Below are 27,311 nucleotides of genomic sequence, written 5' to 3'. Positions count from 1 at the left end.
TCAAAATTTTGGACAACACCAAGTCAAATGTCCTACACAAGTCTTAGAATATTACATCAACACTACTCACTTCATCAACCAAACTTTTAATCTCTCAAAAACAAGATAAGCAAGTTAGTTTGACCAGATCTATTTTTCATAAACCTCTGTAGACTGCCATTCAATTATATTACCCTCCTTTAATTCTCCAGTCATCATGTCCCATACCAGCCATTCCAGTATTTTGCCTTGGACTGATGACAAGCTGACAGGACTATAGCTACTCAAGTCATCCCTTCCACATTTTTAAAATATTGACCCAATATTAGTTTTCTTCCAGTGTTCCAAAAGTTATTGAAAATAAACATTAAGGGTCCAGCATGCTAATCAGCCAGGTCTTTTAAAACTCCTGGATGCAAGTTATCCAAATCTGAAGATTTTAAAATGCCTAACTTTAGGAGGATGTTAAACAGCAGCAACTGAGTTACAATTGGACTGGAAAGTGTTTCATCATCATCAGATGACATGACTACATTATCTGACTTTTTCCCAAATACCGAACAGAAATATCTGTTGAACACTTCTGCCTTTTCTGTATTATTAACAATTCTATCATTTCCATCTAATGATGGACCAATACCATTGTTAGCATTCTTTTTGTTCCTAATTTACTTTAAAACACCCCTTCTTGTTTTCCTTAACTCTGCAGGCCATAGAGATCTCCTTGTGCCCCTTTTGCTTCATTTATCAATTTCTACAATTCCTAGCTTTTGATTTATTTAACAGGGCTGCCAGTTTGTTATGGTGGTGAAAATATCATGGATACCTTTCTATCTGTGACATTTCAAATCCGAAGCGGTACCAACCATCTGCAGCAGCACCCTAATCCTAGAATGAGGAAGAGGCAAGGTCCTGGTGGTGGGGTGGGGACCTGAAGAGCAAACCCACCCCACATACACCCTGCAACGGTGGCTTCTGTCCCACAGGGCTGAGTCCAGTTCCCTGCTCTAGCAATTGCAATATGGTGCACAGGGCACAGCACCACTCACGTTTGGCTCAGGCACCCCATCATAACATGCACAGGCTGCAGACAGATCACAACGCCAGGTACAGCTGACAGGCTGGATTAGGGTTGCAGTGCCAGGGCAGAGGATGTTGAAGTGCGTGGTCAATGATTCCTCAGCACAGCGAGGCAGCAGCCATGGAGGAGGATCTTAAAGAGGTATAGTTGAATTTCATTTGTCACTGCTTCCCCCCCAAAATCAAAAAAATCACAGTGTAGCCATGGTACATTGAGTAAAAGTTGCAGCCTTAGGGGAAAATGCTGTATCAAGTCACAGATAAAGCCACACACTCTCTTTCCCCCAAATCTGCGACTTTTACTAAATTTATTGTGACTACTCTGAGATTTTTAATAAAAACTGCTATGACCAATCTGCTGCCCTAATAGATTATCTTCAACCTTCACTTTCTTCCATTTGTTAGATCAATAGATGGAGGGACGATAGATGGATATTATAGCTGTCTTTACTTCCCTTTTAAGTCAGGTTGGTTTTCTAACCAGTATGCCCTTTTCCCTCAATTGTGGCTTTTTGGACATCGAGTAAAATGTTTTTAAACAGTTCCCAATTATCACTCACATTTCTGTGTGTCAATTCTTTCCCCGCAAAATCCATGATATGGAAATTCGGGTTCCTGACTAACCCTAGCTATTAATTTAACAGAAAGATCTTTTTCATGAAGAATCCATGCAGAAGCAGCTGCTTTAGTGCCCCATATTGTACAGTGCATAAGTCCATATTCCAGTAGGAGGTTCCTAAAGCCGGACTTTATTGAGGTACTTCCGTAAGTGCCCTTAATGAACATAAAAAGAATAGGAGTACTTGTGGCACCTTAGAGACTAACAAATTTGTTTGAGCATAAGCTTTCGTGAGCTACAGCTCACTTCATATTGTGAAGATCCCCCAACAATTCTGTTTTTTTCTTCAAGTGCTGATCCTTATCTTTATTCCATGGGTATGCATGAGCTCTATGCACCTGAGACAAGAAGAGTCTCTCAGCAAGGATTTATTTATGGCAATCATTCTGTACCTCAATCTGTGTATAAAGCCACTGAGCCATCTGAGATCTAAAATGGGTCTCCATCCTCCCTTCTTGGGAATGAGTAAAATCCCTTTCTCCTGTGTTGAGGATGTACTTTGGGTATCGGCATTTTGGGTAGATGGATTTGGCAAGTTGATTGATTCGCAGCACTCAAAGATCCCATCAACAATATTTCTTGCAGGAGGTTGGGTTTGAAAGGAGGAAGAAGGTGGGAATGTTATGCTTGCTATGTTGCACCTTCTGTTGTTTCCATGGTGGTTCATAGCCCCTCTGGGGCTAAAAGCGTTGAGGAGTGATGGTCATTCCTTCTATAATTGCAGCCTGTGGTATTTTTTCCTTGGTGCTGGAGTGAAGATCAGGGGACAGAGGATTGCACTTGAGTCCATGAACAAATGTAATGAGTTCTCTTTTTTCACTGAACAGCTCTTTCCCCTCAAAAGGCAAGTCCTTCACTGTAGACCTGGGAAACTTGGAGGACTGGAGCTATGATACTCATCACATCACTATAGCCTTTGTCATGGAGTGGGAGGCTTTATATGCTGGGTTGACTAGGGCTTGCAGGGTTGATCTATTGAGCAATTTTCCTTCCTCAATGAGTGCCTGGAACATGCCTTATCCTGCTGTGGAAGCTTGTCAGAGAATTCCTCAAATTAATGAAGTCAGACACAAGTGCCTGAAAGTTTTGTAGTCAGAACTGCTAACTGGTGGAAGTGAAGACTTTTCTTCCAAAGAGGTCCAGGTTCTTGGCTTTCTCCTTATCAGAAGAGATGGATCTGGGCTTATATTTGGGACAGGGTGTATAATAAAAATTCTGCTCCCTTAACAGATAGAAAGTACTAGTTTTCTGAGTGGGGACAGAGGTGGCTAGGGTATGCCAGACCACATTGGCAGGTTCTAGGATGTCCTCACTGATGTGAAGTACCACCTTACTGGGCCCTGTGCTCTGTAGAGTGTCAAGAAGTTTACAAGGTGGGTCTTTCACCTCCTCTAGATGGATATGGAGTATGTCATCAATTCTCTTTAGTAGATCTTGAAATTGTCTGTAATCATCAGGCAGGGAAGGAAAGCCCAGTGCTCCCGCCTTATTTGGAGAAGATGATGGATAGCCTCATTGAAGCTGGTGGTTCTGCTAGAGCCAGCTCTTCCTCCATGGCTGGAGTTCATGAGTCCATGAGTCCAGGTTCAAGGTCTTCCCTGTAAGGGAAGTATTGCACAGATTCCCAATACAACCGTATGGATTCAGGATATCACATATATAGGTCCTATAGTCCCCAATATGGCCAGTGAGATGGGTCAAATAGGAATAGTGGTGGTCCCCACAGTGCAGGTACCATTGGTCCCGAGGTTCATAATCCTGTCCATGTGATTGAGATGAATCCCAAGAGGCTCTGTATCCCCTATCAGGGCTAAGCCCTTCACTTGATGGCAGTGGTGATGCTCTCCCATTTGTGTCCAGGAAAGAAGGAACAAGCTCCAACTCCATGGGTGGTGCTATGGTACCGTAAGTTTTGTTATGCCCCAACCAGCAGAGGTCTCGATAAGTGACTGCCACTGCCTTGCATTCCCTGTACCAGCAGCATGATGATCTTCATGAGGACTGGATGTGACAGCATCAGAGGTTCCAGATCCAGGAAGATGCTGGTAGTGTATCTATCCCCAGTCATAAGGGATCAGGGAAGACTCCTGTCCTTCCAAAGAGATGGGGTCAGTCTCGTTAAGAGATTTTGGCACAAAAAAAAGTTCTCATCTCGATGGAACATTACCATTGGTATAGGTGGTGCTTGGCTTTTCTCTCTTGTCAGTAACACACACAGTCCAGCTGCTGCGCACAATGCTTGTTTCAGAGAACTCTTTGTCTTTGGAGCCAGAGCACAGGTATCATGTTCCATGTGAGCTCCTGACAGTCCTATATGGGGAAGCAGAGTCTCACCCAACTTAACAGTGTTGGAGAGGAGGTCCTTTTCTTCCCTCGCTTTTTATGACAGTATTTTCTACGCATTTTGTGCTTCTGTTTAAAGAAGTCCTTAACTCTGCCACTATTAGCTCCAGAACCAGAGATCACCATGCTTGTAGGTTTGCTCCTTGATGCCTTTGCGTGATGCAGAATGGGTCTCCAAAGCCAGGGTTGGACTGGAGCCTCATTGTTCATCATAAGGAATCTTTGCAGCCTATACTCGTATGCTTAATGGGTTTGACTTGGCAAGGATCAGCAAATGCTCACTTCTAAGAGATGTGTGACTCCTTGAGGCAGTAGAGGCACTTGAAGTGGTCAATGCTGACTGAGAAAGCCCAGGGACAGGAAAAACAGTTCTTGAAACCCAGGATCTTGGGCATACTAGTTCCTCTGTACCAGGGGTGGAGGGAAGGTAGAAGTACCCCATAAATTCTAATTTTACCCTAACTAATTAAAAACTGTAAGGACTCTAAAATTATGTAAAAATGTCTCAGCAATTCACAAATATTTACAGGTCTAAAGTGGATGAAACAAGGAAGTTGTGGACACTGAAGTGGTTCCATCTCAGACCATGAGCAGTACAAAAGGAACTGAAGAGGCAGTCAGTCCACGCTACCCCTTATATATCGTTGTTTCAGAGCACAAGGAGGAGAAAAGTGCAAGGGTGTACCAATCGACACTACTAGCAAAAATCTTCCAGTCTCAGGCACATGGAGTGCATGCACAACCCACAGTGGAACACATATAGAGACCACTTGAAGATTTTATTTTTAAATTGCCACTATTATGGTTGAAAATTAAGTCTCCAACTTTTGGACTTTACCTGCAGCTTATGATGAGAAGTACATCTGCTCTTGTCATAAAACAATGACTAAGATAGCCATTTTAGCTGCACACAGTTTGACTGCAAATTCTATCATCCAATCACAAAATACTTGAGACTAAAACAGTACTTTTTTCCTTGTATAAACATATAAGCAACTACAGTGATATCACTGGATAGGCATTTAATAGCATTAATTTGACAGCAAATAGACCTCTACATTGAGGCAAAAAAGTTACTTTACAAAGATCAAAGCAGATCATCTCGCGCTCTCTCTCAAAGCAAATGCATGTGCGCATGCCTGTGCACACTAATCTACTTGCCTCAAAATTACTTATACCTCATTATGTTTAGAACTATGGTAAAACCCAGAAATGCAATGCAAAAGAGGTTTTCCTCTTTCATGGTAATTTACAGAGCTGCTGCCAAGAATCAAGGAAGCACTTGCTGTACAAGTGTTTTTTGAACACTGCTTTAAGATTTGATATAACACTATTATACACTACTTCTCTAAAACGTTAAACACTGCTGTAAACACTGAACATATAGAGATAGATAAAACAGATCTACCCAACAGCTTTTGAAAAATGTCAGTACTGAACAGTAGTCCTACAAAAAAAAATAAAAATCTCTTACCGTAGGAATATCAGAACAGACTTTAAAGAATTAGTTGACAATGGCTGATGTTTCAGAAGGATTTTTGTACACTATTCACAGCAGCATAATTGTCAACTATTATATCCCCACTGTGTGAAGTTTGTCTCCTTAGTAATTTTAAGCATCTAGCAATTTTAAAAATTCTTTATACCTGAGAACGTCAGTTATAGTTTACAAAGAAAAAGTATCAGTATCTAAGATGCTCTTCAATAACTTTAAAAAAAAAGTGTCTTGTAATCTAGTATGTGATTTAGTTCTCACTAGAATCTAAATTCATTAATCAGAAGATAGTCTTATTGAGACATAGTTACTAATTGCTAATAATTCTGATCACGTATACATCTTGCTGACCATAGTACCAGAGCAACTAAGCTATTTTAACGATCAGTGTCAGAAAATGATGTCCATCTTCACCGAGAAAACTTCTTTGGGAGTGTGATGGGGTGAACGCACCCCGCACTGGACTGGGAAGGGTTAACTCCTCACTGTGGCTGAGGAAGCCACACCCCCACATCCCTACTGAGCATGCTCCAGATGCAGCACTAGTATAAAAGGTAGCAGCCAAGCTCAGTCTGGGTTGACGGCCGGGGAGGAAGGATGCTCCTTGCCAACTCCAGCCTGTAAGTAGCTGGAACCCTTGACTGTGGAAGCCGGAGTTACAGACTGGCGCCCAAGTGCCTGTGAATGTCAGAGAGAAATCAGAGTCACTGGGAACTACACATGCCGAAAAGCCAAGAAACCCCGACAACGCCTCAACTACAGCTCCAAAAGATATGGCAGGAAGTGGCGCAGAGGGCGACTAGCTAGAGTCCAGTGGAAAGTCGGCATGTTTCAGTTGGAGCCCCACTGACGGAACACTCCATCACAGTTAAGGACCCGGTGGAGCAGGTTAACATTTTCAAGAGGGCTTGTAAGTGACCTTAGGCCCCAGGTCACTTTTGAAAATGAAATGTAGGTGGTTTTCAACTTGCTACCCCAAATCAGTTTATTATGGAAACAAAATGTTTTGGTACAGTTTGAGAGTTCTTCTACAAAGTGACAAACGGACGTACAGTGCATTTTATTTCTATTATGGTAACACCTAGGAACACCAAACAGGCACTGAGGAACAACTGTACCCCTCCACCACCACATATCCAAAGAGCTAGGCTTTAGACAATACAAAATGAGTAAACAAATAGAAAGTGAGGAGTGTTCAAGGGCAATGTACAAAGAGAGGTGACAGCATAAATTAGTAATCACAGTCATGTCAGTAGCCAGATGTATTATCTGGTGATCACCTGTAATACAGTACCACACAATATTAAGTCCTTCTCCAACTTCTTTTATTCTTTATTCTGTGGACCATTTTGCAAGACAGTCCTCTCATGGTCCCACCTCCTCTCCCAACACCACAATCCCCAGCTGTTTACTTACCAAAAATCTTTTGCTCTGCAGATCAGGGAAGGGCTCCACATACCACTGGGGTTTCACAGACCAGAGTCTGACAGATTTATTTTTAAATAAACTTTGGTGCATAATTCATCAAAGTGACATGCTGTTGGCTACCCTTACGTTCCTTCAGTTAAGCCCACATACCCCAAACAATAACTTGCTTATTTCCTTGTCTGCAACTACTTTAAATTTAAATGTGACAGTGCAGACTCTTCTACATTCTATTATCCAAAATCTTCTATTATGTAGGGCTGTTTCCCCAATTTCTGGGACTATTTCTTTGATTTCTTATCTTTCATTACTTTCTGAACTTAAGAACAGGTTTATTGCATTTTCAAAACTTAAAGTAATACTAGATGATTGGAAATAACTCCAGGCAAAGCTACAAGACATGAAAAAACAAATGCAACCTTGGAAGTAGTACAGAATTTCTATAGAAAACAGGTGCAGAAAAGGCAAAGTTTGCAGTTTCCACTGGATTGATTAATATCAAACTTTTTTGCCAAATCCTATCCTAGGTTAGTCTCTTCAAATGAGAGTTATTTCCTATACTTTCAAATTAAAAAAACAAAAAATTATTATACGTTTTAAAGCTAAGGAATTCCTGCATGCTAAATACTAGAAATTAAACCAAACAAACAAGATCAACTGAACTTTCACTATATTAAATCATCTAATTAGGAATAAAAAAAATCTTTTTGATGGAGAAATGGTCAATGCTGTACATAGTGTAACCAACTGCAGCCGAACTGCTACACCCAGTTTCTCCTGACATTGATTGTTTTGCCTATTAACTTCTTCCTTAATTCAGTATCTCACTTTTACTTTATATCTCTCACCAAATCATACACAGAAGAAAATTATAACTGTCATAAGCTGGGAGTGATAAAAAACAACACTGCTCAAAGCTTCTTATCCTATAAAACTTACTTAACTGTCCTACACAATTTTAAAAAAAGAATTTAAAGCAAATACATTTGCCACGTCAATAGTTGGTCTCTATTCCAGATAGAGAAATAAATTAGATTAGAAGTAGCATGGAAAAATCAGTGCCTTCACACAGACAAGGATGAGAAAGCAAAACTTATTCTTTTTCAAATGTCAACTAGCATGACAATTGGCCAACTCTTTCTTGGAAAAGGATTGTTATTACATCTGGTCAAATTATTCATTGTGAATTTAGCCCTTTTTCCTGTTTACAAATGATTCCCAAACTAGTTATAATTTCTGCAAAGATAGTAGCTATTCATAACTATCCCCAAGACAGTTTGGGCCACATTTCAGTCTTGGATTCCTCATAAATTATTAAACTATTAGCTATTTGTGGTATTCACCTATGGTATGTCAAATGGTAACAGCTTCTGGTCCCTGTTAGACGGCTACATTTTAATAAAGAAGAAAAATACTTGTTCACACATGAATACCCTTGTCTACATGAAAAAAGAAAAGGAGTACTTCTGGCACCTAAGAGACTAACAAATTTATTAGAGCATAAGCTTTCGTGAGCTACAGCTCACTTCATCGGAGGCATCCAGTGGAAAATATAGTAGGGAGATTTTATATACACAGAGAACATGAAACAATGGGTGTTACCATACACGAGACCATACACGAGAAGACAGGTATCTGCGTAAAGAACAGCCATTCCTCACATTTGTGTAAACAAAAACACATTCATAGACATATTTGGAAGCAGTCAAGTACAAGGGAACATGGAAATGATCAAATCAAATGGCAATTCAGAATCTGAACAAAAGCTCATTAGCACTGTTTTGCAGCATCCAACCATACCTAATTGCTCTCTCTTTAGCAGGGGTGAAAGTAACTTAAAGGACTTACCAGTACGCCGGAGTCTGAGCAGGGGGCCTGGCCTCAACTGGAAGAGGTAGGGCCTCTAAATACCCGTGCCCTTTAAATCACCCCCAGAGCTACCAGCTGCAGAGATGGCTGTGGCTCAGGGGCGATTTAAAGGGCCCGGGGCTCCGGCTTCTGCTACTGCTGCCAGAGCCCCGGGGTAGCAGTGGCAGAGCGCCGACGGTGATTTAAAGGGCCCGGGGCTTCCTGCAGTGGCTGGAGCCCCGGACCACCAGCCACCGCAGGGAGCCTCGGGCCCTTTAAATCGCCAGCCTGAAGAAGCTGGTCCAGTCTGGCACGGTGTACTGGCTCTTGCCGGTACGCCGGACCGGACCGGCTTACTTTCACCTCTGCTCTTTAGGTAAATGTGTTACTCAGAATTCTTGAATGACCATACTATAAAGAGCATTACACATATAGAAAAGTATTCCAATTGTGTTCACGGAAACTTGGGAGACTTCTCTCACTTACAAGTTTTGAAAACAGCGGGAGAAAAATTGAAAAACTTTGGTCTAATATTAGGCCTGATCCTCTTCAATGCCTATTGACATCAACGGGCATGGCACCTGTTAAACGCCTTTCAGAATCAGGCATAGAGCGAATACTGAGTGCTCAGCACAAAATCAAATTTTCCAAATTAACTTCATTTTGTACATTTTGTACATTTTCCCTCCAGAAATTGTATTGTTTTGGTATACTTGGTTTTCCTGAAAATATGCAGTTGATCAGGTGAAACAAAAATTAAAAGTTGAAACAGCTTAATTATTTTAAGGTACTATAGCAAACTAAAATCAGATAACATCTCCTGCAATTCTCAACCCGGTTTAAAAAAAATCTAGGATTTTACATAAATTTTTAGTCATAGTAATTGCTCTTTTATTTACAATGGAATACTAAATTTAACTGAGCACAGAAAAAAGCACTGTGCTTTGAGACTATTGCCACAATAATCTTTCAGGAATACTACCGAAGAATGTGTTCTTATCACATCTCTCAAATTACTCAAACTCACAAGGGTAGATTTTGGCATGATGTACCCTTCGATGGGAATGTGTGAAGGATAACTCCTTGCAGAAACGGCCATTGGGATTCTGTTGGTAGGACTCCTCCCTCTGGCCTAGTTCTGAGCCAATACCCCCATATTGTACTAGGAAGCACTATGATAGTTGGGAGTTGGGTAAATCAGAGGAACTAATGACCGGTAGTTATTAATGGCACTCTAGACCCTTAATTTATATACCACATAATCAATTACTATGCTGTTGGTCAGCTATCTCTGAAAGTTTAATATGTGAACATTAAATTAAAAAAATTAGGGCCAGATATTTAATGATCATACCGAACTTTATACAACAGTAAAGTTCCTGTCTCCTGACCAAATTCTGGTTTGGGTAATTACTTTCTCCTAACTTCAATTCCTTCTGTAGTTCCTGTTGGCAAAGGCATTTCTCTTGACTTCCCGAGTTAGGCAGCTGTGTACGGTTAAAAATCTGCCACGTTGTACAACAGAAGCAGCTGCATTTTGTGTAGAGATCAAAATACTATTTTATATGTAGATTATAACATTATTCAGGAGGAAGTGTACCACTTCATTATAGGTAGAGCTGATATCACCACCTAAAGTTAAGGGTGCCTGACACTTTCCGTTATAAAACTGTTACCAGTTTGTTTATAACTTTGGCACGCAAACTGTTCAGAGTGAATATTTCCACACTTGGTGTTTGCCTCAACTGGATATATGTTTTTTTCTTTTATGTGAGCAAAAGTGAATCAGCTGTTTCAGAGAACAAGATTATGGAAAAATATGTCTGCCCATGTTAAAAAATGATTTCAACTGTTTCACTAGGAAGTCCTAGTGCCTCCATGCTTTGGGGGCAGGGACTCAAAACTTGTCAGGGGGCTGCCTGTGTGTCAGTGATTTTTCCCACATGAGAATCTGGCCAAGTTGCAAGTCTTTCAAATATCTGTTGCACTTTCTCAGGAAAGACTTCATACAAGTTTGGCACGGAATTATCCATAAATTCCATCTGCATTGAGTGTGCTCCAACTCAGATCTGCAGGTCCTGAGCAGGACCTTCCCTGCAATTGCTCCTCCCAGAAGCCACTGTGAATCTGAACATGGGAACTGAGTGCAGGGAAACAGTGTCACTTGTAATTTCAGTGCTCCCTTTGCTGGTGCCCTGCCATCCTGGAAAAGTAGGAGGAAGTTGCCTGACTTAAATGCAGAGAGATGAGAATGGGAGGTTAGGGGATTGCAGGGGCAAGCAAGTGGAGAAAAGGCAGAAGACGACAAGAAGGAAAGGAGCTGGTGGAGGAGTGGAAATAAGAGCAGCAGGTGTGGGGAGGCAAAGGCAGCTGGGTGAAATTACAGGCATAGAGGAAGAAAAAGGCAGGAGCCAAGGGATGAGGGTGGTAGAAACCAAAAAGGAGGTGGGAACAGGAGCTGGGGTTGGAAGGATGGAAGTGGAGGGAGAGGAGAGCAGGATGGAGCAGAAGGGGACAAAGGCTGGGGCACAGTGGCAGAAAAGTCTGTAACAACTAGAACACACACACCCAGAACACACACACCCAGAACCAAGAATTGAGCCCAGAAGTCCCGAATTCTACATTCCTCTGCTGTAAGCAATTATCTATGAAACTCACTGAATGTGTGAGTGAGAGAGAGATTCCCCCTGTAGTGGCTGGGTCACACAGATAACAGCCTACTACTGCTATCGCTTATTCAGATACTTCAAGTGGTAAAAGTCTGTGCTATGGCTCTAAAGATCCAAACCCTGATGACCCCTAGATTGGAGATCAATATGGTTCCTCATTATGGAATTTCTGTTTTTTCAGGTTTAATTTTAAGTAAGAAATTGTCGAAGACGAGGCCCCCGAGTCTAATTTGCAGAAGTGCTGATCAGAAGTGAAAGACCTGCTAGGACAGTAGAAAGGCCGGAAACAATCTGCTCACCTTGGAATCACTAAGAGTTTCCATGAGGAGGCCACCTGTAACAACCTGGGTACAAAAGGATCTTAATGAGCAACCAGAACTCTGAAACTGAACAAAGAACTCTGGTTTTAAGGGGTAGCAATTTAAATTAAATGACATACAAAACACAAAAATCTTGTAGAGAATTAACACCCATTGCACTAGCAAGATTTGAGAAACAATTCCACTCACTTACAATTCCATGCACCACTGCTACATTGTATTCCTATGAGTAAAATTTTTTTAAAAATAAGCTAAAGGCAGCTACTAATTGTATCTTCTAATGCATTATTTAGCCTTCCTCAAAACAAAAGAGCAATAGGACAGGGATATTCAATGAAATTAAAAGGCCACAAATTTAAAATTGATAGAAGGAAATGTTTATACAACACAGTTAGCCAGGGGAATGGAGTGCCACAAAATAACAGCTAAACCAAGAGTTGAACAGGATTCAGAAAAGGACCATGCATTTATATGGCTAATGCGAATATCCGAAATCACTTTATACATATTTTTTAAAAAATTTAAATGGTTGGAAGGAATAGGAACCTTCCTTTTGTTAAGATAAAACCAACCTCTAATGGAGCAGAGGTCAAAGAAACTTCCCCACAGGGGATCCATAATTGATCACGCCAGAGTTTACAACACAATTTTCTGCACCTTTCTTCGAAGCAGCTTGTAATTTGGCCACTGTCAAAGACAGGACAGCAAACTAGATGAACCACTATTCTGAGCTAGCATGACAAATTCCTGTGTTCAAGCCCTTTTTCTCAATAGCTCCCACACTCAGAAGTTCAACAAAATTCTCTTGCCAAAATTAAGTCAGTCATAATTAAAACAAAAAGTACTTGCAATACATTGGTAAAAGCATGTGTTGTGCAAATCTCAACATTCTTATTGACTGGCTACCAAAAGTATGCTATTGTAGCATAAATGCAAGAGGATCAAAGGGCAGACACTATAGGCGGGATAGGATTTGAAGAAATGGAATGCCCAATAAAAGCGGATTGCGTATTTTTTTTTTACCAAAATGGTTTTTTTGATAGAAACTGCTGTTTCTGCAAAGTCTAAATTTTCCATGTGAAAACTTTGATTTTCCCAAAAAATTCATTTCAGTCAGGACAATCAAAATAAAATAGGTTTAACCTGATTTGAAATATTTTGGTTTGTTGTACTGAACTGAAAAAGTTAATCTGCCTCTGCCTATGATGCCATGGTGCCTCATGGGAGTTGAAGTTTAGGCGCTTCATGACTCCATTCTTTTGTATGGGGCTGGCTCCTTGGCTGGACTACATCTCCCACTGCATACCATGTTCTCTCATAATGCACTCACATGACTCAGCAGAGATGTGGTCCAGCCAGGGAGCTTGGCCCATAAGAAGGAATGAGAGCATGAGGAAGCAGACCCATCTCTCTCATGAGGCACCACAGGCAGCTGTGGCTTAATGTCTAACTCAAAACAAAATGTTTTGATTCAACTCAACATATCAAAATGGAACATTTCAATTTAGAATACCAAAACACTTTGTTTTGATCAAAAATGTTTAAATTGCAATGTTTCAAAATTTCTGTACTGAAACTTTTTGGCACATTTCATTCCTCAAAATGTGCCAAATTAGGACAAAAACAAATGTTGAAATACTGCAACTTCTCATGGGACAGAAATTCCTATTTTCACTTAGCTTTAAAGACACTGGGGTTCCAACTCAACTGAGTTGGAGGATGATGTGACTACCTTAATAGGTCTTTTCCATCTCTAACTTCTATGATTTAAGCTCACCACTCTGAACACAGATGTTTTTACTTTAGTAGCTCAGTGTTTCCTAGCTGACTGTGATTTTTCAGGTGGGTAGAATAACTGCAGCTATATTTTCAAGTACCAGGATTTATTATTTTAATGGTTACATATATTGATTAACTCCACTGATGGACAAAAGAACACCTCCCCTCTACAGTTTTGCATTTATTTTTCTAATGTGAGTAAATAATCCTACTGCTTTCTACCTTGCAACATTTTAAGGAATCTATAGAGTTTTCTTTTGGTAACAAACGCCCTACCAAGCTAAAAACGTGGTGGATATCAAGCTTCCGATTCAGTCCCTGGGCCATTTAAAACTTTTTCATACTTGGCTTAGGGAGTATTTTAAGTGCAAAATATGTCAAAATAAACACTATTATGACCACAGTACAAGTTCATTTTTTGAACAAAAATTATTAGAGGACATACATACAATTATTTAATCTGATTTAGCAGATGGATTTAGCACATTTATAGAATTTTCCATCTGTTTAAACACATTACCAGCGGGGGGAAACGTGACTTTTTGATTGTACTACTACAGTTTATTTTACAGGACTGGACAGATTTTTTTTTTTAAATCTCATTTTTTGTTGGACTACTTTTGTTTTTGCTACTAAGTATTTTATGTTACCTATGTCCGTTAATGAGCTGAACGGCTGAGCTAGTCAATGATGTTACACACTTACTGTTTCAGTAATTCATGAAACAAATACAGTATTTGTCAAGCAGCTGTTTAAATGTTTAGGAAAACAGACATTACATATTTTTGGACAATATCCAATCACAATGCTTTTAGTTTTAAACAAATGGGACTGTGCTATGGCCTCTTTAATGGTACTTACTCAGTATCTGTTTAAGTGGTTAGTTATTACCAGTGGAGCTTATCAGCAAGAGAACTCCCAGGTCCATGGTATACAATGCATTCACAGGGTATATTCATGCATGCTTCAGGAAGCTGACATTTCAACTGTATTAAAAGTAAAAAAATTGACAGAAACTACACCTCCAGGCCACTCTGGTGATTTGGGTTTTATTTCAACACTAAGCAGCTACTGGCTTCTTTGTGCACATTTTTACAGTTCTTATAGAAAGACAAAACTCTCATGATGGACTTAAGAGTTTTGCCTGAGTGTGTACTGCCAAGTTGGGCTCTTCAAAACAGTTTTAAAATAAAAATTTCAGTTAAAAATGAAAGGAGAGTCCTTTTATGCTTGAAAACTATTACATAATGGCAGGAGTGTCCCATTTGAGAATGAGTTACTTGGTGACTTTTTAGCATTAAAATGCATTGCCAGCTAGGATAGACCAGTTCATTCCTGGATCCCACACAGGCTTACAAAGCTTGCAGGAAGAGGGCTCATAGGAGGAAAGAGTGCACTACATTGCTAGCTAGTTTTAGAGTCATGCCTAGATGTTATTAACAGTCTCCTCTCGCTTTGTGGAAAAACTCCAGTGGGGAAGTGAACAAAAAAAGTTAGCAAAAAGTAAAGTTATAAAATGTATTTTAATTTTTTAAATGTTAAAATTACCCCTTTACCATAAACTTTACTCTGATTTGTCTAATATTAAATTAAAGAAAATGCACAGAATGAAGGACTCTTCTAGAAAGAAAGTCATCTGAGAAGGGCACTTCCAAATGCTAAACAGCATATCCTGACCTAATCCATGGCAGTGTGCTTAAAAGCATATTGTAAGATAGGTTGACAAACAAATGAAAACAAGACCTCATATGTTATGCTTATTTAGATCATCCTGGCTTTTCTGAGATGTTTTATAGCAAGTCACAAGGGAAAAGTTATTTGAGGTATTTTCTTTTCTTATTGCATGTGTATTATATGGCTACAAATAAATGTACAAACAACATTCAAGAAAAAAAGAAAAAGTACCTTCATTTTCAACTTCAGCTTTAAGTTTCCTGGCTTCTTTTGTGAAACTAAAACAAAATGTCTTACTTTAAAATTAACCAGTACAGTTTGAGAAGAATTGCATATTTCATAGAAACCTTGATATTTGTACAATTTATATTACTTTTTCCTGTCTTTTTGGCAATTCTTTTGGCATTCCTGTCTCTGTTTAGTCTTTTGGGTTTCAAGTCAAGTTTCCAATGCTAATTGTTTTTCTAAGAAGTAGACAGCTAAATTCTGACTTATGGAAGTTAACCGGACTAAAAAGAGACACTGGCCTATTCTGTATGCTGTATTTACACCTGAGAGATTTTCAGGTTTAACCTCTATCTTACTACCATGCCAACCCTGCTTTTTTATATATATATATAAAAATTTAAAAAAAAAAAAAAAAAAAACTTTAGGGTGGACTTAGGGTTGCCAGGTGTCCGGTTTTTGACCGGAACACCTGGTCAAGAAGGGGCACAGGCAGCTCCGGTCAGTACCACTGACCGGGCCATTAAAAGTCTGGTCGGCAGCGCAGGGGAGCTGGCAGACTTCCTACCTGGCTCCACACAGCTCCCAAAAGCGGCCAGCATGTCCAGCTCCTAGGCGTGGGGTGGCCAGGGAGGCTCTGAGCGCTGCCCCCCATCCCCAGCACTGGCTCTGCAGCTCCCATTAGCCAGGAACCGCGACCAATGGGAACAGCAAGCAGAGCCACCTGGCCATGACTCTGCCTAGCAGCCGGGCATACTGGCCACTTTTGGGAGCTGCGCAGAGCCAGGTAAGAAGCCTGCCAGCCCCGCCATGCTGCTGACCGGACTTCCTAATGAAAAGCACCTCCAGCCGCAGGCACCATCCCTGCAGCTCCCATTGGCTGTGGTTCCCAGCCAAAGGGAGCTGTGGAGCCAACACTCAGGGTGGGGTGGGGGCAGCGTGCAGAGCCGCCTGGTGTACCTCCACCTAGGAGCAGCAGGGACAGGTTGTTGCTTGCAGGAATCCACCCAAGGTGAGCACACACAACCCGGATTCGGCACCCCACACCCCCTGCCGCGCCTCAAGCTCCTGCCTCGAGCCCCCTCCAGCACCCAAACTCCCTCCCAGAGCCCATGCCCTGCTCCCCTTTCTGCTCCTCAACCTGCAATCCTGCGCTCCCTCCTGCACCCAAACTCACTCCCTCTTAGTTAACCGGCATTTTTCACTTACTGGCACCTCCGCATTCCCCCAACATGCCAGATTAAAAAAAAGGTTTTACTGTACTACAATTCTCACTAACCAAGAATGGTGTTTCAGTTCTTGGGGGCGGGGGGGGAGAGGGGGTGGTAACGGGACATACAGACAGACCAGTTGACATCACTTTTCCAAAGAATAAATCCGAAAGCAGTTTTTGAAAGAGAGAATCTATTCACCTTCTAAACAGCATTCCACTTCCGCTACTTGGCATCAAAGTGCTACTACACGCTTTTCTCCATTAGCATGAATATAAATTTTAAAACTGAAATTTCTACCCCAGCACACAGCATAATTCTACTTTTGATTGGACTACAATCTTGAACAAACATATTGCCATGTTTTAAACAATGTTCTACAGGTAAATTTATAATTGAAATTTGCTCAACATGGTGCTGCTCTGAAAAGAGACTCTAAAAACTGCATTATGAAGTTCCATGCTTATTACCTCTCAATGATTCAAAATCAAATTTGCTCAGTTTACATGTAAAAAGATAGGTTTTCTACTAACTGAAAGCAGCCTGGGATGTGAAAGAATCCAGAGTTCTTCCTAGTTATCAACAACAGGTGCTATTTTTAAGTAATTTTTCTCACTGTTATTGCACTTTAAATAAACATGGTGCTTAGAATACACCAGGGAGAATTAATTAGCAACAAATATCTGATGCTCATTCATTACTTTTTTCCCCCTTCATCAGATTCATGGCTCCATTTACTTGTTCTGTGATCCCATCATGTGAGTCAACTGTGGATGGGCTGGATGCACACTGGAATGAGAGTCTTTCAAGGGACATCCTAATGCCACAGAATATGGTGTTCGTTGATTTCCTAGGTGGAATTCCTCTACCTCTGGCCAAACCCTACCCTACTTTACAGACCAGAGGAACATGCCCTTTATGTGACAAGCAAAGTGCCTAATGTTTTTGTGTAAAAGTATTTGTCCATTCTGTTCCCCCTAAGAGGAAGAAAGAAGAGCAGATTCTTGAGGAAAGGGGTGATAGGAGACAAATATCAAAGGCATAAGAGGGAGAGGCAACACTACATAGAAATAAGAGAAGGAAGAACCACCACGGACATCTGGCTCTAGCCACTTTTGTAAAGCCTCCTAATGATCAGAGAGAGGGCACTGAATTTTTGTGGACCTGAAATGGTGGAGGCTCAGTGGGAGGTTTAGGGTTTTTTTGGGGGGTGGGCAACAACAGGTATGAAAACACTAAAAACCAGCTAAGGTTGCTGCTGTAAAGGAACTAAAGCAGTGGCTCTATCTTCTCCATACCAGAAGCCCATGTTACAACAGAAAAATATTTTCAGAACACCCTCCCACCCAATCATGAAGAAAGGGATGGTTGCAACTGCCTGAACTTGTCCACAACCTTCATTTTCAGAATGGGGGATCTAGCAGGACATCAGCCAAGTATGCTCAGATCCTCTCTGTGCTTGGTCACCTTTGCAACGGAGAAAAGATGAGCTGCTGGAGACAGAGCAACACCTAGTGTTACCAAAAGGAATTAGGAGGATTCTTTATTAAGGACCCCCCTTCCATACAGGCCTGTTCCCCTGAATTAGTATCTATCACCTATGGTAATCCCAAGCATTACACTAATCACTGTTAAGGGACAAAACAAAATATGGTTTAATTAACAAAACACTCAGTGATTTAACGCTCAAGTAGGCGTTAAGCCTAGACCCAAACTAAAGCAAGATGTGGGTTACAAAGATCATAAGATTATCTACTTTACTCAGGCTTGTGCAGAAGACAACAGAAACCGAAAACCAGAAGTCCCAAGAAACCGAACAGGAGCAGCAGACCAGGAACTTGAACCAGGAACTAAGGGACCAGGAACTTCAGGAGAGCATGTCACTGTGGGACCAGGAATCAGCAGGTTCAGTAACAGGTAGGTGTTTCCGATCTTCTGTCTTCTCTGATGGTACCTATATCGAGCACAGTGCCACTGGGGCAGGCAGCAACCAGTATATTGTACTAAGCCCTTATATAGTCTTATATTACTAGGCAGATTTTCCCCCAAGGTCAGGTGACCTTTCCAGCCTTTTTCTAAATTTTCCCACCATTGTTCCTGTTACTAAGCAGAACTCTTCTAGGCTTGCCAAATCAGAGGTAAGGGATAGAAAAACCATGCCAAACAGAGCAACAAGAAAGTGAACCAATATGGAGGGTAAAAAATAGGCAGATAATTCCTAATTCCCCTCCTTGATGGCTTAATGTTGCATTACAGGCATTGTTAAACCAGTGACTTTGGACAAAACTTTAACTGGTGGTTGCACAATTCTGTTGAGAATTAGTTTATAATTAATTCCTTTGATCCTACTTAACTTTTCCCTCATCCAGTACACTAAGAGCACCATACAGATAATGATTAGAATTTAGATGATTAGTATTACCAGTACTGGATGAAGAAGAATACTCCATGCCTTGCTGTAATCTGCAGAACCACTGAATAGATTTTCCCACCAACAGGAAAAAGCCGATTCCATCTCTATTCATTTTAGAATTTTTTCAATCTTTTGAGTAGAATGGTGTACTGTTATCATGACCTTTTTACTTTCTTTTTCTAATTACTTTAGATGTTTCTTGAGGTCAGGGTGCTGTATCATCTGCCTTAATAGAGAGATGTTTACTCCTTCATGAACAGGCTCAACATGATCATATAACAGGTAATAAGCAATAAATGATCTGCACCATGACAGTGGAAGACGACAAATATATTCTTAACTGCAGCCATCACAAAGGAAAACAATCAGGAGAGGGACTGGAGCCATTCCAGAGATGAAAGCCTCCACCATTTGCCCAGAGGCTTTACAGAATTGACAGAGTTAAGAGCTTCAATTGACTGTTGGCAGCTCCCACTACTTGTTTTTGTGCATGACAACGTCACCCCCCCCCCCCACACACACACACGCTTTGTTGCACCCCACCTCTTGCCACCTACTTGGCATCAGAGGTGCAAGAATGACTCTCTGCAAGTAGGTGGAGTTTACTAGAACTTGACCTAAATATATTTTATGTGTTAAAAATAAAAAGTGCTCAGATACAAAGGTGATACCAACAAATTTTAAAAATGAGTTTTAGGTCTATTATTCTGTTCAGTATTTTTTTCTTGGTGAAAGCAATAGTTTAAGAGGTTCTGTACAATGCCACCCCTCCCAGCAGCTCTCCATTTCTTATACCTCAGCTTTTTGGTTGTACTCCTTTCTTTCCCTTCCATCTCCATTTGTCTCCCACCACTCTTAGCTTCACACCTTCTTTACTGTTGCCCTCTGCCCTTCAGACAGCCTCCCATTCTCTATGATCACCCTTTCCTCAAAATGTATACCCTTCCATCAAGCCTTCTGTGTTGACTTCCATACACATGGATAATCACATGCCTACTTGCATTTAAACTTTGTATATACTATATTGTATTTGCCTAAGTCAGATTACACTCTTCCGGGCAAGAATCTTTTCTTAAATATTATGAAAAAACCCTGTGCCTTTATTCTCCAAAAAATTATTTCTCTTATAAAATTTTTATTTGTGGTACACACCCCTAGTCCTAGGCATCAACTGGAAGGGATACACCCCTAATCCTAGGCATCAACTGGAAGGGATAGACTCTGTTACACAAAATCCTAGACAACCACATTGCCTGGGAGATAATCCAGATGTACATTTGTCATTAATAAGAGATTCTTCTCCTAGCTTTAAACTACCAGAGTCTATTTTCACATGTGTATAATGGGGGAGAGGGAATAAAAAAAACTTCTCAAAGCTTAAAGCTCTTGTTCTTTAATAAAATCCAGCTAGCACCTCCTTTCTTAAGCTCCAAAGGTTGATCTTAACACTATTTTATTACTACAGACCCTGGAAAGACTTTTTTAGACACTAGCTGTTTTTGTACAAGGCTCATTGCTATTTTACAGAGACATTTCTTTTTTTTTTCATTTGCACCATATGCAAAAAAGAGAGGTTCAAAATAAATGCAAATATCCTTATGTAACTAGAATGCCAGCCATAATGCTGAATATGAAATTATTTTTCCCCACTTTGATTCAGTTTCTAGGAATGAAAAATAAAACTTTTCTTACTGCCCCACTTTTTAAAAGAAAAGAGGATTTATTCTGGATTGGTACACAGTTTAGTTTTTAAATATAGCATATGAATTAGGCATCATTATTTAGTTTCACCTGCAAGAAGGGCAGGGTACGATATCATGAACACAGGAAATTTTTGTACGTGTGTCTAGCTTTACAACTTACTGTAAAATTTTGTCATTTATGAGTGCCAAGCAAACTTACAAAAGGCAAACATCTTCCCATTCTTTTCTCCGGATATGAATCTATATAAATTTACCACAAAAGTATACAATATAGGTCCAGTTTAAAAATATATTAAGCTGCTGACAGATTTTTACCTCTATAGTTGCTGACTGATCTGCAACACAAAAACTTACTTTCCCACTCTTTCTAGAATGGGTATATTTTAGTTAAGGACTTCGGTGGAATGCGCTAATTTGGACTTGAATCATCACATGTGAACATGAATTTGCAGTCTCTCCTAAATTCCTAGTGAACATCCGTCCACATCATAAAACTGTAAAGCAGTACATGACATTTGCCAGTCTGCTGAAGAATGAATTAGAATAGCATGCATGTGCCAGTCATAACTGCACTGGCACAGCAATATTGGGAAAAGTGAGGGTTTTCACAATAACTGCCAACTCTATAGTATGTCACATTCTAACTAGAGTTCATCAGGCTCCTGCCCCAAGTGCTACATTTAGATTTCCAATCCTTTTAAATAACATAACAAAATACATATAAAAGTTTTCAGAAACATCGATTTCCTGCAGAGAGATTCTTTACTAATAACAAAAAACACTGATTGAAAGCATCAGTGAAAATGAAACATAAGAGTAAAGCTTCCACAGATTTCAAAATAAAATCTGTAACATATAGTTTAATTCAGCACTATGGAACTTCCCTGCTAGCATGATCAGTATATGATCTCCATCTCTCAGAATTACTTAAAGTGCTTCAGGAGAGTCTCTTAATTTTATGCACAACAAAATCAAAACTACAGTGACTATCAACTGCCCAAACCAAGGACAAAGGTCCTCTAATCCCTGCCATTCTGTGTATTCCTAAAATGCTATGTTGCATACAAAAGGATACAAGACAATACCTCTTGTGTCTGTCACACTCGAGCACAATTCCTACTTTTGGTTGTACTATTTCACAAAGTATAAACCAAAGAAACCCACAAATTACCCAAACATGCTAATCATTTTGTTTTGTTTAAATGAATATAAAAACGTCAATATTATTTTGTATTTCCTTCAAGAATTCAACTGTTTTATGGGAGGATAAAATGGATGAGCCCACAGAAGATACAAAAATTGCTTTTATTCCTGAAAACACAGCTTTGATATGCTAAATTAAAAAATAACCCAAGTCACCAAACTGCATCCTCAACGAGCAATCAAATAGTTAATGAGGCAGAAAAATAGGGAAGGAGAAAGTTATGATTACTGCACAGATCCATGACACACAAATCAGGTAGATTAAAAGGGAGAAAATTGAATTTTAAAACTTCCCTTAGGTCAAAGGAGCAGGCTGTATGATAAAATATATGGTCATCCCTCTGCCATGTGATATTTGATTTTAGGGCCTTGCAGGTTGGTTTCCCAATGGAGGAAGACATGGCATTTGGGTATCTTTTTAGTATAACTTGTTTTATTTGCATTCCTTTTATTTACAGTCCTTGAATGAAGATGGTCCAACAGCACATAGCCAATCTTTCCCTTCAGGAATCTCAGCCAGAACACCCGCAACTGGTTCCCAGAGAGCAACTCTGCCTCCAGAATTAATTCTAATTAAAGAGATTAAAAAGGCAGACAGCTAGCTCTCCAACTGCTTACCACAGCTCCCCACAAAAAATAAACAGCATTTTAAAAAAAACAAAAATGCAACATTTCTTCAATCATACACTTCTTACAAACTAAGAAAAAGAACTTTTAAGACTATGTCCAACAGTGCCATCTGATAACTCCTGCCATATTAGAGAGTATTTAAGTAAAAATGTATATATCTGATACAACTTCCCACTCAGATAATAGAGCATAAGCTCTATTATGGGAGCCTCAGAGGTTCCTTTGAACTCTGAGGCAAACAATTAATCTATGGGAGAAGCTAACTTCATTTTTAATCAATAACCAAAGGTTTTTAGTATTCTTATATGGAAGTTATAAAGCTTGATTATTTAAAACAGCTTTAGAAAAAGGATAAATATTAAACTAGTGAGACATCTTTCTGCTCAGTAGATAGACTGGCAGTTCCAGAGTTGATCGTAGATAGCAGAGGTCACCTTCATTAACTGACTTGAGGATTGGGAGGAAGAGGAAGGAGTGATGGTATGAGGGTGCAGAGCTGATTGGGGACTGAAATGGTTTACCTCAAGGGTCTCAAAGTCCCGGCCTGTGGTAAAATGAGTTTGAGACCCCTGGTTTACAGCATGAGGACAGCAGACAGTGATTTAATGGAAAAGGTAGGAGAGAGGGAAAGAACAACAAAAGAAATGAAAAAAGGTGCAGCTTTGGGAGCATGACAACACAGGTATTTTCAACTGTGCAGGTTGGTGTGGGGGGGGGGGTCGATTTTTTGAGCACTGGTCATGGTAGAGGGCCACAAAATCCTGCAAAAATCTTAGATACCATATTGAGCTGCAATTATGAAGCACCCACTACAGCAGACTAAACTGCTCACTGAAAAATTTCTAGCCAAGTAAAATAACCAGCCACTTTACTGATGCTACATAGTGTCTCTCTAAAACAGCTTGCAAAGGTCCACATTTAAGATTTTCATGACACTACAGAGAAGGAGCTAGGCAGTATTTGGATTCCATTTAAAGTATATCTTACTCAATTGTAAAATTTCTGTTCTAGCTGAAAGGCAACACTTGTGGTTTCAATCCAAGAGAAAATGGGTCCAAGTTGTCCAAAGATTTAATCTGGCATTTAGTACAGGTTTTAGATACCTATACAGATGGTTGTGAAACTCACATGTCATTTGTCATATATGAGCCGTTTCACTGAAAGCTGAAGCTAAGCTGTAGGTCCATTGCTGGCCTTCACTGCTGAAGAAAGGACAACTGCTTTTGAGACAAAAGCAGTGCAGCAGCTGGGCTCCTCAAGTGCTCAGCGTGAACCACATCTTCATTTCCATTAACACAAAAGTTTTCAATGACCAGCTGCTTGGGCTGTGCTCTCTTCTCCCAGGCCCTCTATCAATTTCTTACACCTTCCCAGATTTCTCCTTATTTCCCTTTTATTCCCAAGGGTCACTTTAAGAAGCAGCAAAGTCTGCAAAGAATGAGCATCCCACCTCACCTGGTCTGTAAAGAGTAATACAAAACCTTTGATCTTAAAGCAAAGCCAGCTGGAGAAAAACCAGGAAGGAGCTCAGTCCCCAGTCAACTGTGTAGTTCATCATTTTGCCAGGCTACAATCCCCTCCTGACTATTGGTCCATCCATGGAAAAAAGCATCCAATGTAGTGCTTGTTCCTCCCCTGCAAAGGGAGCTATGGGCAGGTCTCAGCTATCTTCCCTCTACCATCCACTCCCCTGTGGAATTGTCTCCTCCTACTGGAATTTCACTGTCGCAAGCACTAGTGAGTTGTATCAGTATGCACATGCACATACTGGTGTGACCACAGAACTTGTGTTCATGCATGAATGTCATGGGAGGAGGAAAGAAGGCAATGCACACACAAAAGTGAGCCTGAGGGGCTTTGCCCAGCATATGTTGTGATTGAGCCCTATGAATCTTAGGTGATGGATGTTTCTGGGCAGTGAGGGATAATGCTTGTAAAAAGTCAGTGGAGAGTCAGGAGAAAGTGATTCATAAACAAAACAAAATAGAAATGGAAGAAAAATTGGGGACAAGGCTGGGGATGAGAAGGAAGAAGAAAGGAAGTGGGAGAAACTGACCTAAGTGGCCAGAAGAGATAAAAAAGCAGATTTAAAGGGAATAAAGGATGATTATGAAAATACTCTTAGGAAGCAGGTGAACATAAAGAGAAAAAATGAGAGCGAGAAAAGGACTGAGACGGAGAAAACAGACTAAAGACAAACAGACACTGAAAAGACATAGGGAAAAATATGATGTCCTGGAAAGGAAAAAGGAGTAAAGGAACAGGTGAGCAGTGAAGGAAATAGAATAAGAACAAAAGCAAAGAGACTGAATGATTTTAATAAAGTTATCAAAACGTTACAAAAAAAGCCTAATACAGGTTTAATTTTTATCTGTAAACAATAGGTATGATTCTGCTCTACCTCCTTGTATTTTGTGTAATTATTTATACCTGCGTAAAGGAGGATAAAGCGCTGCTAAATCAGAATAGTAGCAATTTACACTACTTTGTATACATGTAAATAACTATGCAAAGCTGAAAGGCAATGAAGAATCAATCCCAAATATTGAGCAGTTCAAATTTGACCATAACACCCCTCAATTTACCAATATATAACAGTTTGTGTATTTAAAAAAAAAGGAATACTTGTGGCACCTTAGAAATTAACCAATTTATTTGAGCATAAGCTTTCGTGAGCTGCAGCTCACTTCATCGGATGCATACTGTGGAAAATACAGAAGACGTTCTTATACATACAAACCATGAAAAAATGGGTGTTTACCACTACAAAAGGTTTTCTCTCCCCCCACCCCACTCTCTTGCTGTTAATAGCTTATCTAACATGATCACTCTCCTTACAATGTGTATGATAATCAAATTGGGCCATTTCCAGCACAAATCCAGGTTTTCTTCCCTGCCCCTCCCCCAAACCCACTCTCCTGTTGGTGATAGCTTAGCTAAAGTGATCACTCTCCTTACAATGTGTATGATAATCAAGGTGGGTCATTTCCAGCACAAATCCAGGGTTTGACAAGAACGTCTGAGGAATGGGAGTGGGGGGGGAGGGTTAGGAAAAAACAAGGGGAAATAGTTACCTTGCATAATGACTTAGCCACTCCCAGTCTCTATTCAAGCCTAAGTTAATTGTATCCAATTTGCAAATGAATTCCAATTCAAAAGTCTCTCGCTGGAGTCTGGTTTTGAAGTTTTTCTGTTGTAATATCGCAACTTTCACATCTGTAATTGCGTGACCAGAGAGATTGAAGTGTTCTCCGACTGGTTTATGAATGTTATAATTCTTGACATCTGATTTGTGTCCATTTATTCCCAGAAGTCACCTACTACAGGACAGGCCTAACAAAGAAAATTTGTGGGGGGGAGGGGGAGAGAAAACCTGGATTTGTGCTGGAAATGGCCCAACTTGATCATCATACACATTGTAAGGAGAGTGATCACTTTAGATAAGCTATTACCAGCAGGAGAGTGGGGGGTGGGGGGGGAAGAGAAAACCTTTCATTCATTTCATTCACCTCCACATTCATTCATTTTCAGTACTGAAAAATGGTGCTTGAATATCACTCTCTAAAGCCAAATGAAGGGGAAAAAAACCCACCAGCCTGTATGACAAAGTTTGATTACAACCACCTATACACACATGCCTAATGGGAGCTCCCTGCACCACCTAGTGCATACGTGACAGCTAATGATGTGTGTACATCCACACCACACACAAACAACCCTTCTACATATACAAAGCTTTAATACATAGAAAACTTTATACACCCTTTGTAGACTATTTAGACAAACTTTTTTTTTTTCCTAATCTTAGGGCTCCTTTTTTTAAGTTTTAAAAACTCGGAGGAAATGTATGTTAAAATGTTGCTATTACAGTTGAAGTTGAAATGTTTTAAAAAAATTATACAAAAATACATAAGAATATTACCATTAAAAAGTACAAAGCCTCCAAAAGAATGGAAATAATCAATTCATGACAAGTTACATGTTTAAGATATTAACTGAATGCAGGAACTATAAGCATAAAATATTGACATTTTAGTAACTCAGAATATGAAAAGTATAGACAATGACATTATTAAAAGGAGGAAATTCCCCATACAAATTCTAAAAACATTAACTCAAACCCCACAAAGCATAACTCACAACACAGACATTATTGTATGTGTACATTTTTTATATTTCTATATATAATGTATAGTTAGTACCTTATATTGAAATAATTTATGAGTTTACCATCATGGTGTCTATCACACTGAGATCTGTGTCTTTCATCAGTGCCTGCTAGGGGTATGAGAGGTGGTCTTATAATATGTATAAGCTGTGACTACAATTAGACTGAAACAAGCTCATTTTCACTTATATCCAGAGAAAAAAAGTGAAAGCCCTAGTGCATAAACTCGAAGTTATCGGTTAGCTTTCTTCAGCATATTTAGATAAATGTGAGCTTCCAGTGTGTAGCTGTGACTACATGGTCTAATGCAATTCTCTGGTATATTAACAGGGAAATATAGAATAGGAACAGGAAGATTATATTACCTCTGTATTTGGCACTGGTGTGACCACTTCTGGCATACCGTGTACAGTTCTGGTTTCCACAGTTCAAGGAGGAGGTAAAAAATTAGTCAAGTTTCACAAGAGAGCCAAAAGAATGATTAAAAGCTTGGAAGACATGCCTTGTAGCGAAAGACTCGAGGCTGT

At 40.0% G+C, this 27,311-nt stretch overlaps 1 protein-coding gene across 10 annotated transcripts in view; it reads right to left on the bottom strand.

The window, feature by feature from the left end:
• SIPA1L1 (signal induced proliferation associated 1 like 1) overlaps positions 1–27,311 on the bottom strand; it is a 381,563-nt gene that overhangs the window by 221,275 nt on the left and 132,977 nt on the right. The window lies entirely within an intron of this gene.

Source organism: Lepidochelys kempii, chromosome 6 (genome assembly GCF_965140285.1).
Source record: "Lepidochelys kempii isolate rLepKem1 chromosome 6, rLepKem1.hap1, whole genome shotgun sequence".
Taxonomy (NCBI): Eukaryota; Metazoa; Chordata; order Testudines; family Cheloniidae; genus Lepidochelys; species Lepidochelys kempii.
This window is presented reverse-complemented; position numbering and strand designations above follow the sequence as displayed.